Genomic DNA, 12,329 nt, shown 5'->3' with positions numbered 1-12,329 from the left:
TGTCACAATCTGGTTTCTGGCTTTCTAGAACCATGAATCATCTTCTATTGAGTGCAATTAGTGCTTTCAAATGCTAAACATGAGTAAAACCAAATAGGCCTAAGGGATCATCTACTATCATCTCCATCTGTTATTATGTTTCCCCTATTGTACTTGGTGCCACAGGATTCCTCACCCCTAAAAATATAGGATTAGCCGTTAAAATCATGACTCTATGTCACCTAGAAGTTGAGATACTGAGAAACGCCCATTCTTAAGGCGGCCATTTTGAAAATCCAAGATGACCGCCTTGTGGTTACGTTTAGCTTATTGCACTTGGTACCACTAGATTCCTTGCCCCTACTAATGTAGGTTTAGCCGTTAAAATCAGGACTCTGGGTCCCCAACATGTTGAGATATAAACACCCATTTTTAAAGCGGCCATTTTGAAAATCCAAGATGGATGCCATATATGCGTCCGGCAAATAGTAAACATTGATTTTCTCATTGCTTACAGTATACAGTTTCCAAAAATGTGTAGATTTGCAAATCTCCTAAAATTTCCAACGAAATTATGATTCTGAACATAGTGAGCCTGACTTCCTTTGGAAATAGTTTCATCTTCGCTACCTTGCATCATCGATCCATTCTCTCCATTACTGGAAACAGAAGCATCGCTGACAATTTCTTCCAAAGACTCACTATTTAAGTCTACAGGACCTAGCTCTTCGTGGAGACAATCAAAACACTTTTCTGGATAATTCTCTGTTGAGCCATCATTGTTGATATCTTTATTGTATAACAACCCCCTCCCCCCTAAAAACATTAAATATATCAGTGGCGTAGGAAGGTTCTTTTGAAAATCTGGGGGCTGAAGACTGATGGCCAGCCTGGGGGAGGGGTCTAAGGGGAGGGGGTGTCCCCCTCCCCTTTGGATTTTTTTGCATTTCCAGGTGGCCTCAGATGCAATTTGGTGCAATATAGCACACTTCAACACCCACTCCATTTTGTAAACTTAAATTTTGTATTTTCACCTGGCCTTAGATGCAATTTGGTGCTCCAAATGAGATTTTTTTTCTCATTTGGAAATGAAAAAGGGGTTTTCTGACTTGCGAACCGGGGGGGGGGGGCGGAATGATACTTCCGCCCCTCTACATTTTTCACTGGGGGCTGGCGCCCCCCAGCCCCCCCCCGGTTCCTACGCCCTTGAAATATATTTAACAATAGAAACCTGTCTATAGAATATAATAATTAAAAACTACACGCTCTTCTAATACTGCTTAAGAATGGACAGAATTAAGGTTCCCGTTATTCTCCCTTGACGGTACTTTCCTTTACAACGTTTTTGTCAGCAGAAAATACTGTTTTTTTTTTTTGAGGAGCAGAATGGCTTACCGAACTTATTATAGGCGCATTGAAATGATTTAGGTCGATGAAGGAGGATACAATTTGGCTGGAATTTTGCTTCGAGACTGTAGATTCTTAGGATAGCTTAGGTTTAGAAGGATGATTGATGATTAGCCTAAGTACAAGTGGCGGTAATAATAAATTTAGTTAACCAGCGCTATCTTATTTGGATGTAGTTATCGATCTTCGTGAAAGAGGTAAAATCGAGCTGTCGTGTGAAATGATTTGGTCTTGCTAAGTTTAAACTTTATTAAGTATGTCTTTTAGAAAAACCCAGATGATTTTAACAAGTGATGTATTCTCATTAACATGTTGTATTCGTTTGATAAAGTCATGTCCAGAGCGAGAATATATATATGCCTATGTGTAGATATAGTAACTATCCCTAATTCTTAATTGGTATGAAATATTACACATATGTAGATAAAGTCGGCGCCTACGAATACGTTGGTGGGTATGGTATTTTTGGTCACTACATCTTTACATTGGGCTTGAATAGAGTGAAATTTTATTTGTTGTTAGGCATGCGCATTGTATTGAGGCGGGGGATACTATAGTTAGGGTTCTTAGCCTTGGGTACTGTAATTGGTAGGTTAAAATGGCTTTCAGGAGAATTTCATCCGCACGGGTGTATATATCACCAAAATAAGGGGGAGAGAAGTTTTTAGCAGTCTAAAAGTATATTCACCAATAAAAGAAGTATAATACACCTAACTAAATAACTGGTAGCTGAAATTAAAGACACTTCTCTGTCCTTGTGTATTTCTATTTAAAATCAAAAGAACATGTCTCCTAATAACGTTCAAATGCAACAACAATACCTAATAGGTACCCACAGATTTTCATAACAGTATCATAGCCCCCAGACTCGCCATTCCTCCCCTTTATCTGTGAAGTGGTCCCTTGTGAAGAAATCAGTTACAACCTTGGTGTGTACACTATGAAGGACATGCTGTATAGCTGAACAGCGATGATATCAATTATTGGAAATAGTTTTTGTTTCTTCGTTTAAAGCAATGGAACCTATAAAGTCAGGTCGGCATATCTGTGTGTGACACTTTAGTTTGTATGCATACTAACTGAACAATGGAATGATTGATCAATAACAAACTTGTTGGGTACTTTACGAAACTGCCCAAACACAAAATGAGTGGGGCAATAGTTAACCATGGTTGAGCGCACTTGGGAACTACCCCCAAGGCCCTGCCCATGCCCTCTTTTCTCCCCGTAGGGACAGGCGAGGAGTTAGTTCCTGATACCTGAAACTCTATTGGGGTTCTTCATAAAAATTGCCCAGGATCCTATTTGTATGTTCTGATATCCTTGACCCTCCAGTGCCTTCAATTTTCCCTTGGACAAGATGATGCCACCCTGTAAAGGAACAAGTTAAAAAGCTTTCAATATTATGGAGCAAATGTCTGCAATCACCTTTATTTATTAATGTAATGCAATTTTTAATACGACTATTAACTCTTGTAAAACACTTGTATATCTCATTTTTTAAAGGATATTAAGTATTGACTCCTATCCTTTAATTATCCTCTACATCATTGTTTGTCCTGATGGACCTCCGATACATGCATCAGGTGCCCACAATCCATTGCCCATCCAGGCCTTCTGGATATAAGTGCACCCTGGATGTAGTTAGCCTAGGCCCATATACCGGTTACGGCGTCCTTTCGCATGCGATATGACTAAAGCCTAATGACAACAATTATCACCTCCTCATTTTAATTGAAACTGTATCCCGAACGATAAATAAACTTGACAGAATAACATTGGATGACAGTTATGACGTCCTGGGCTTATATTACTATCAATTAAATATTACTTAAATAGGCTTAGTTTAACTTATGGGTATAGTCGTAGCTTTGCTCTTGGTCTAATTTAGGCTAGTTTAGGTCATAACTTAAGTCTTGAATAGTTAAGACTATTAACATATCTATAATTAATATAATAATATTCAAAAATATTCCAAACACTGTAAATGTGGCAAAAGGGCGTAAGCAGTATAGGCCTAGCCAGTAATCTGAGTATTGAGGTAGGCAAAGCCTAATCAACCTAGCCAGGCCTAATTCACTAACCATGTTCGGACAACGCTTTGTAGGCAAAACGACTCACTCAAGCCACTTATCGTGCTAAAATTTCTTACTTTGGTGACTGTGACTGAATATAGAAATCCATCAAAGTTTTTGCACTTTCACTACATAACGAGGGAATCTGTTATCCTGCATAAACTACTACTCACTATGCAAAATTGACATGATATTGTGAGCTACATGAACAGATTACACACAGTAGTGTGTGTGTGAAAGTGGGGGGGGGGGGGGGGCATTTCAAGGCATTTCCAGGGACCATTATGAAGCTTTCTGAGTGGAGCGCTAAAATTCTACAAGCAGTTAAAATGATTTTGAATATGACATGTTTTTCTACACGAAATACGTCAAAATATTGACACTTTTGTGCCTGTTGTGCGCGAAAAGCTTGCATTCTCAAAGTACGTATTTGCATGCCCTACTATAAGGTACAATATGCACATATTTTGCCAGTTCTCAACCGTTTGTCTTGCGCACAAAGAGAGCATATTCTATGTTCGGCTTGAACGCTTTAAATTGCTTGCGCATAAACGTTCCAATTCTACACAGAGTGCAGAAAATGTTCGCAAACATTTACGAATAAAATTTGCAGAAGGGAAGAAACACAAATGACAGCAGTGAGAGTTCGTGGCTTTATTAAGCTAGTCCATGTTATGAAGTCATATATGATCATTTTTTGTTGTAGTCATTATTACTTGAAAGTTTCTCCATAATTAAAATAAAATAAATTAAGTCACTCAAATATTAGTTAATTAATAAAAATATCCGACAGGAAGGGGATTTAATTGACCTAATATGCATAATTTAAATGATTGAAATATTTGGGTCTCATATCATTACGTCAGGATAAGTAACTAGCAATCAAGATAAAAGTCGGGGATCTCTCTCCATATTAACTAGTGATACTGGGTTTAATAATTTCGTCATGTCGCACTCTCTAATTCCTCGTTAAAATCACCCAATAAGTAGCACATTTTGCATGCTTTGGTAGAAAAAATATATTCCATTAGCTTCAGTTATTACTCTATAATATCACATAATCAGTTCACCAATTCGAAAGAATTCATAACATGGAGCTTAGGTTGACCACTTTTGACTTTTGGCCCATCAGAGCATTCTGTTGGATTACGTCCAATTGAATTCTGCCTGGAGAGAACAAAGGATATCATTGTCAGCACGAATCATACACATGCACGTGGGGAACGTGCCCCCACTTTTTTCCAAAATAGCAAATGAGCCCTACTGGCAAATAAAATGTGCCACTTTGATGAAGAACTGTCTTTTGGATACCTTAAGCCTTGTTAATTCTAATATTTTATTTTAATTATTTATATTTTGTACTTGCTAAGGATTTAACCGAGGTTGCTAAAGAGTTTTGTTCAAGGAATGAACACAGGAGAACTTTTGCGGAAGTTCTAAATTATGGATGGGCAAAAGTACAGATGTAGGTTGACAGAGTCACGTGCACCATATAGTATTGATAGCATACTAGCACATCATATATATTTAAGTGATATGGCCGGTGTGTATCGGCTTATAGCATGTTGTGCCCCTACTTTTTTGGAAGCTTCGTACCCCCTGCATGTGTGTATATTTAGTTAACCCAATTGATTCTTCAATTATGTATTTGAACAAATTTTTCCTGAGTACTTGTCGCATGTATTTGGCTATATTACAGAGTCACATTGTAATAGTGAGGAAGACAATGTAAGTCAGATATTCAGCGTCACACTGTAGTAGTGTGGCAGACAATGAAAATCAGATACCACTAGATAAGAGTCACAGTGTGGTAGTGAGGATGACCATGGAAGTCAGATATCACCAGAGTCACATTGTGGTAGTGAGGAAGACAATGGAGGTCATTTACTCAGTGGTTGTTTTGGTGTTTATCTTTGGGATCCACTGAGAGAAATATGTATCTAATCCATTTGTCCTTTTTACTACTTTTAGAAATCAAAGAAAACATATTTAGAGATAACATGCACGAATTGAGGAGATGTTCTGCTCAAAGAAGTTAATTTTTTTTTAAATGTACTCAATCAATTATGATAATTATTTTTTAGCTTCCTTCCTTCGTTCTTAGTTAGAAGATCGCTTTTCAAAACTTAAATTTATGTTAAAAACATTTCTAATAACCTAATTCTGGCTCCGGGACCAATTTAAAATATAAGTTAACATTCACGAATTCTGGACAAATCGCGCCTACGCCGGCTACATGCTATAGTACAGTTACATCAAACAGGTCTGTATTGTAATTCCAATCTGAGAACCATCAATATTTATTTTCAGAAATGTATTTTTTTTGTACTTTCAGGAATCATAAAAAATAACACATTTTTTAACTAACAGAAGTAAATTTCACTAAGAAACGGTCCCAGATTGAAGTACTTCGCATACGTTTATACTTTCAAAAAACGTCACGGTAATGCTTATTCAGTTTACAATATTCAAATCTGAGAATCACCAATATTGATTTCAATAATGTTGTTACAAATTTGTTTCTACTTTCAGGAATCAGATGAAACACATTTTCGAGTTAACATGCTCAATTTGAGAAACTTTTCCTATACAAATTCATACAGATCGAAAAAATATCAGTGCCTTTGGATACTGTAAATTTTTCTGTTAGAATCAAACTGCAAGGCTAAACACATTGTGATCTATTCAAATCTGAGATGCAACTCTATTAATAATCAGAAAAACAATTCCAGAATGAAATAAACCACTTTAACGAGTTTACATGCCAGATTTGAGAAACGTCCTTATCAAAATCAGCATACAAATTGAAAAAAATCATGTGTTCGAACGCAGTATTCGTTGCGTCATTAAAAAAACACTCCTTCCACTCTATCGTTCATGCATTTATAATAAGGCCTCGCCTCGAGATAATTTTTAAGTAAAAAAATAAATATCTGGCTACGAGCCTACATGATTACCGCTACGCTCATGCCTCCTATCCATGCTTCTCCTCACTGCCATTCCCCGATCATCAAATCCATCTACACTATTTCCATAACACCAGTGTCCAGAAACCATGCCTTACGATTTACTCCCTCCTTCACAAATTTCTGCCTACGCCTGCATGATTAACACTGCGCCCATGCCTCCCATATATGCCCCTTGTTATCTATGCCACCAGACTATCAAATCCGCCTACACCACTTCCAGGACACCACTGGTAGATTGCCATTACATCTACATATAAGCGTGACTGTGATTTTGCTATTCCATATATGTGTAGGTATGCAAACTGGCATGCTATAGTTTTATATCTCCCATACATAATAACACTATATTGTGCCTGTGTTAACATATGCCTCTTAAAAGTGAAATTAAATGATGTTTGGGCATAGGTTAACAAAAATGGTGTTACATATTCTTTACCTGGCCACAAAAAGGCCCTTGGAGATGTGTACTCTATATATGTACTGTTTTGTGGTTGGTGTTTAAGAAGGAAATCAACCATGCCCCCACTGTGGGATTTGGTCACACGACCAAATATGTAAACGTTTACCCCAATCTGTAGGATTTTAACCTATGCCTGGATTCAGAGGATCCAGGCATAGGTTATATATGTATATATATATATACTACTACTAGTGTTCCACTAGTATCAACTAGTCTCAACATATATATATATATATATATATATATATATATATATATATATATATATATATATATATATATATATATATATATATATATATATATATATTTGAAACTGGGTTTTATTTTTTTGTTCTTTTTTATCTTGTTGCTCCTCAAAGTATCATTGATATCATTCTTTTGGTATTCCTTTCTTTGTCTACTTTAACAATGCTTGCTTTGTTTGCTCTGCTTTTTTCTTTACATGTGAGAATAATCATTTGCTTTGCCTATTTTCATATGAAATCCAATACACATAATTAATGAACATAACAAATACACTCAGTTATAGTGTGATATTTTATTATTTGTATCACTACTCGAGTATTCATTCTATAGGTAGGTTTGTTACCTTGCTATTATTTTAAGAACCTTGGTGTTCATTTTAAATTGTGTTCTTGTCTCCATCTTACTGAAGCTGTTTTCTGTGCCACTTTGATACTTTCATATATTTTACTCGTAATGGCCACTCGTCATTCCCATAATTCGCGCTTCGTACAAAAGCCTGTATAGCTTCAAGCAAACCAACATGATTGATTTTCTTTCAAGATTCATCAAAAGGCGTAAAAATAATATGTAGCTAATTGGTATCACCTCATCGGTACCAATAGGCAATATTTCAATACCTGCAAAGTCTCCCCCTTAGTTGTATGGGGCCTGTAATTGCAAAGAAAGAACTTAGATAAAATAAACATGTTAAAATAACATTGCAGCGGTAAAATCCAAATAAGGTAGTTCAATTTTGTAAGAGAATAAAACCCAACTACTCCACAGTGGATGTAAGAATATCTTCAAAACCCCAGAGTATATTTTCTCTTTTAATTTAACTGAAACAACTAGTTTTTTGTAGTTTTTCCCTGCTTTTGGCTCATCACCTCACTAACTCATCATCATCGATGATTATATATATGATTAATTGACACTGCCATTCATACAATCGACAAACATGTTATTTCATTAATTTATTTCCAATATTGTTAAATGAAAACAGTTCCATTAATATTATTTATCAATAAAAGGAATTAACAAGAATTGATATCCCTGGCTGGTGGTTTCTTTGAAGAGTAATTTGATAATGATAAGTATACACAAACGTGACTCAATAACGTGACTAATAATGATACAGACGTACCTTCTGAGGGGCAAAAAAAAATAGAAGAAAAGAATTATTTATTATATAATGGAGAAAAATATTCAAAACACAAGCACAGTGACTTCATTTATCAATATATTAGTAGTGAAACAACTAGTTTTCATGAGCTTTCGCTTTGATTTTAGCTCATAACTTCACTTGCTCATATCATCAACAGATAAATTATATAGTTATTTTTGTTAAGTGAGTTCCAGCTTCATCGCCATTGCCATTCATATAGTCGATTAACCTGTTCTTGTATTAAATCATACGTTACCAAAGTTCTGCTAATTATAACATTGATTCTAATTGTGTATGAAAATCAAGAATTTACAGTAATTGATTGCCCTCGTTGGAATAAATCAAGACACGCTTTTAAAAATGTTAATCATTATCAAAACTTACCGGCTGTAAAGGAACGAATACATGGAAAGAAGAAAACAAACAAATCATCATATAAAAGAGAAAAACAGTAAAAACACAAGCACAGTGACTTTAAACTGTCAGTTTACGATAACTGTAACAAATATTTTATGTAACTTTTCCGCTACTTTTGCCTTTTAACCTCACTAGCTCACAACACCAATGAATAATGTTAGAGTTACAAATACATTTAAAAATATTCATCTCTCTTAATTGCGTTGCGATCTCCTTAATCGATGACCATGTTATTGCATTAAATCTTGCGCTACCAATGTTGTTCAAATTATAGTATCTCATTCAAATTGTGTATGAAAATAAAGAATATACATGAATTGATTGCCCTCGTGGAAATAGATAATGGCATGCTTTTTCATATGCTAATCATAATCAACACATACCAACTACAAAAAGAAAGACGAATAGATGGAAAGAAGAAAACATGTCAAACAAATCATCATATAATAGAGAAAAACAGTATAAACAAAAGCACAGTGACTTTTAAATGTCTGTTTACTATAACTGTAAAAACTAGTTTTATGTAACTTTTCCTCTGCTTTTGGCTCTTAACCTTACTAGCTGACGACATCAATTAATAATGTTAGATTTAAAAATTCATTTTAAAACCAATTGACTAGCAAAATATATTACAACTGAAGCAACTATTTTTCCACAACTTTTTCCCTGCATTTGGCCCCTAACCTCACTAGTCATTCATATAATCGATAAACATGTTATTGTAATGAATCGTGCTTTACCAAAGGGGTGCAATTTTTTATACTTCATTCAAATTGTGTATGAAAATAAAGAATTCACAGGAAGTGGTTGCCCTCGTTAGAATAGATAGTGACACGCTTTTACAAATGTTAATCATGATCAACACTTACCGACTATAAAGAAACGAATACATGGAAAGAAGAAACAAACAAATTATCATATAAATAGGAAAAACAGTAAAAACACAGTGACTTTAAAATGTAAGTTTACTAAAACTGTCAACAAAAATTGTTACTCGTAACGTTTCCCCTGCTTTTGGCTCTTAACCTCACTAGCTCACAACATAACGTTGTATGTTCATGAAACTTGTCGTTCATATCGTCGATAAACATGCTCGTTGTGCGTTACCATTGCTGTGAAAATTGTAACATTTCTTTTAATAATGAAAATAAGCAGAAAAAATATCCCTGGTCCATATCATTAATGTTCAAAGATTAAAGTAACAACTTCATTTCAAAACAATCGATCTGTCTTCATTGAACTTTACCTTTTTATAATCGATTAAAATTTTAATGTATTAAATCGTGCGTTACCAAAGTTGTGAAAAGTGTAATACTTGATTGACATTGTCAATGATGAAAATAGAGATTTCATAGGAATTGATTCCCTGATGGCTTATTTTGAAGGGAATAGGTAATAATATGTATCTACAATCGTTAATAATGATAAAGACTTTCCATCTGAACGGAAACGAATAGATAGAAGTAAAGACAAACTTGTAATATAATGAAGATAAAACATATTCAAAACACAAGCACAGTGACTTAAAATGTCAGTTTATTTTAACTGTAACAACTAGTTTTCCGTATTGTTCCCCCTGCTTTTGGCTCTTAGCATTACTAGCTCACAACATATCGTTGTATGTTCATTGAACCTGTTATTCTTATACTCGATAAACAAGTTATTGTAATAAATCGTGTGTTACCAATGTTGTGCAAAGTATAATATTTCATTTATTAACTAGTTTTCTGTAACTTTTACCCTGCTGTTTGCTCTTCACCTCACTTTCTCACAATAAATTAATGAATAGTGTAAGAGTTACAAATTCATTCCAAAACAATCATATCTCTTCATTGACATTACGATCAATGTAATCGATAACCATTTTATTGTATTAAGTCGTGCGTTACCAATTGATTAGCACAGGGGAATAGGTCATGACATGTAAGTTCAATTGTTAACCATGATGAAGACTTACCTTCTGAAACAAAACGGATAGATAGAAGAAAAGAACAAACGTGTGAATAATATCAATCATCGTTAAATAATAAAGTTACAAATTCATTTAAAACAATCGATGTATGTTCATTGTACTTGCCATTCATATACTCGATAACTTTGTTATTGTATTAAATCGTGCGTTACCAATGTTGTGAAATTTATCATATTTTTAAAAAAAATTTTTGTATGACAATAAAGAATTAATCGGAATTGATTTCACTGTTGGCTTCTTTGAAAGAGTAATATGTAATGACATGTATCTACAATCGTTAATCATGATAAAGACTTACCTCCTGAAAAGAAACGGATAGATAGAAAAAAGAACAAACGTCATTTAATACAGGCAAAAAACAGAAAAGACATGAGCACAGTGGCCCTCAAATGTGAGTTTATAACATGTGAAATTATGAGTTTTCATCGGATTTCCACTGTTTGTGGTTCTAAACCCGACTAACTCATATCATTTGATGGTTAATTATTAATGTTACAAATTCATTTCAAAACAATCATCTCTCTTCATGGCATTACTATCTTTGTAATCGATGACCATTTTATTGTATTAAATCGTGCTTGACCAATTGACTAGCAAAGTTGATGATCACAGAAACAACTAGTTTTCGATTACTTTTTCGTTGCGTTTGGCTCTTTACCTCACTAGCTCATAACATATCGATGTATTTTCATTGAATTTGTCATTCATTCACTCGATAACCATATATTTTATTAAATCGTGCGTTACTAAAGTTTGCTAGTTATAATATTTCACTCTTGTATATTTTTGTTTATTTCAAATTGTATATAAAAACGAAATATTTTGCAGGAATTAATTGCCATAATGGCAATATATATAATAACACGGTTCAACAAATGTTAATCATGATCAAAGCTTACGAACTGGAAAGAAACGAATAGATAGAAAGAAGAAAACAAACAAATCATCATATAATAGGGAAAAACAGTAAAAAAAATCACAAGCACTGCGACGTTAAAATGTCAGTTTAGTAAGACTGTAACAGGTAGTTTTCCGCACCTTTACACCTATCTTTGGCTGTTATCCTCACAAGCTCAAAACATGAATTAATAATGTTATAGTACATATTCATTCCAAAGCAATCATCGCCCTTCTGTTTTAATGTCTAACTTTCTGCACCATAGAGGGCTAAACCACGCACGAGAGATTTCACCAGCTGTAGAAACTAGTTTTCCGTAACTTTTCCGCTGCTTTTGGATCTTAGCCTCAGTAGCTCAAAACATATATGAATAATGTTAGAGTAACAAATTCATTTCATTACAATCATCTCTTTTAATTGACATTGCGATCTATGTAATCGATGACCATATTAAATCGTGCGTTACCAATGTTGTGCAAATTGTAAGATTTTAATAAAATTTCATATGAAAATAAAGAGGTTACAGGAAGTGATGACCCTCGTGGGAATAGTTCATTACACGGTTCTACAAAAGTTAATCATGAGCAAAACTTACCGACTATAAAGAAACGAATAGATGGAAAGAAGAAAACAAACAAATCATCATATAATAGAGCAAAAACAGTAATAGCACAGTAACTTTAAAATGTCAGTTTACTATAACTGTTACAACCAGTTTTCTGTACCTTTTACTCTGCTGTTTGCTCTTAACCTCACTAA

The 12,329-nt window shown here is 34.4% G+C and overlaps 1 long non-coding RNA gene across 2 annotated transcripts; it reads right to left on the bottom strand.

Annotated features, from left to right (window-relative positions):
- Positions 1-4,100: 4,100 nt before the first annotated feature.
- LOC139971996 (uncharacterized) lies at positions 4,101-12,034 on the bottom strand. Of its 2 annotated transcripts, none has more exons than XR_011794566.1 (3): positions 9,570-12,034; positions 7,757-9,086; positions 4,101-4,628 (listed from the first exon to the last, which is right to left on the bottom strand). It is a non-coding gene; the product is annotated as an uncharacterized lncRNA (long non-coding RNA). The 2 variants fall into 2 exon arrangements; XR_011794567.1 differs by having other exon boundaries at positions 7,757-8,670.
- Positions 12,035-12,329: the final 295 nt, after the last annotated feature.

The sequence above is a fragment of the Apostichopus japonicus genome, chromosome 8, assembly GCF_037975245.1.
Source record: "Apostichopus japonicus isolate 1M-3 chromosome 8, ASM3797524v1, whole genome shotgun sequence".
Classification (NCBI taxonomy): Eukaryota; Metazoa; Echinodermata; class Holothuroidea; order Aspidochirotida; family Stichopodidae; genus Apostichopus; species Apostichopus japonicus.
This window is presented reverse-complemented; position numbering and strand designations above follow the sequence as displayed.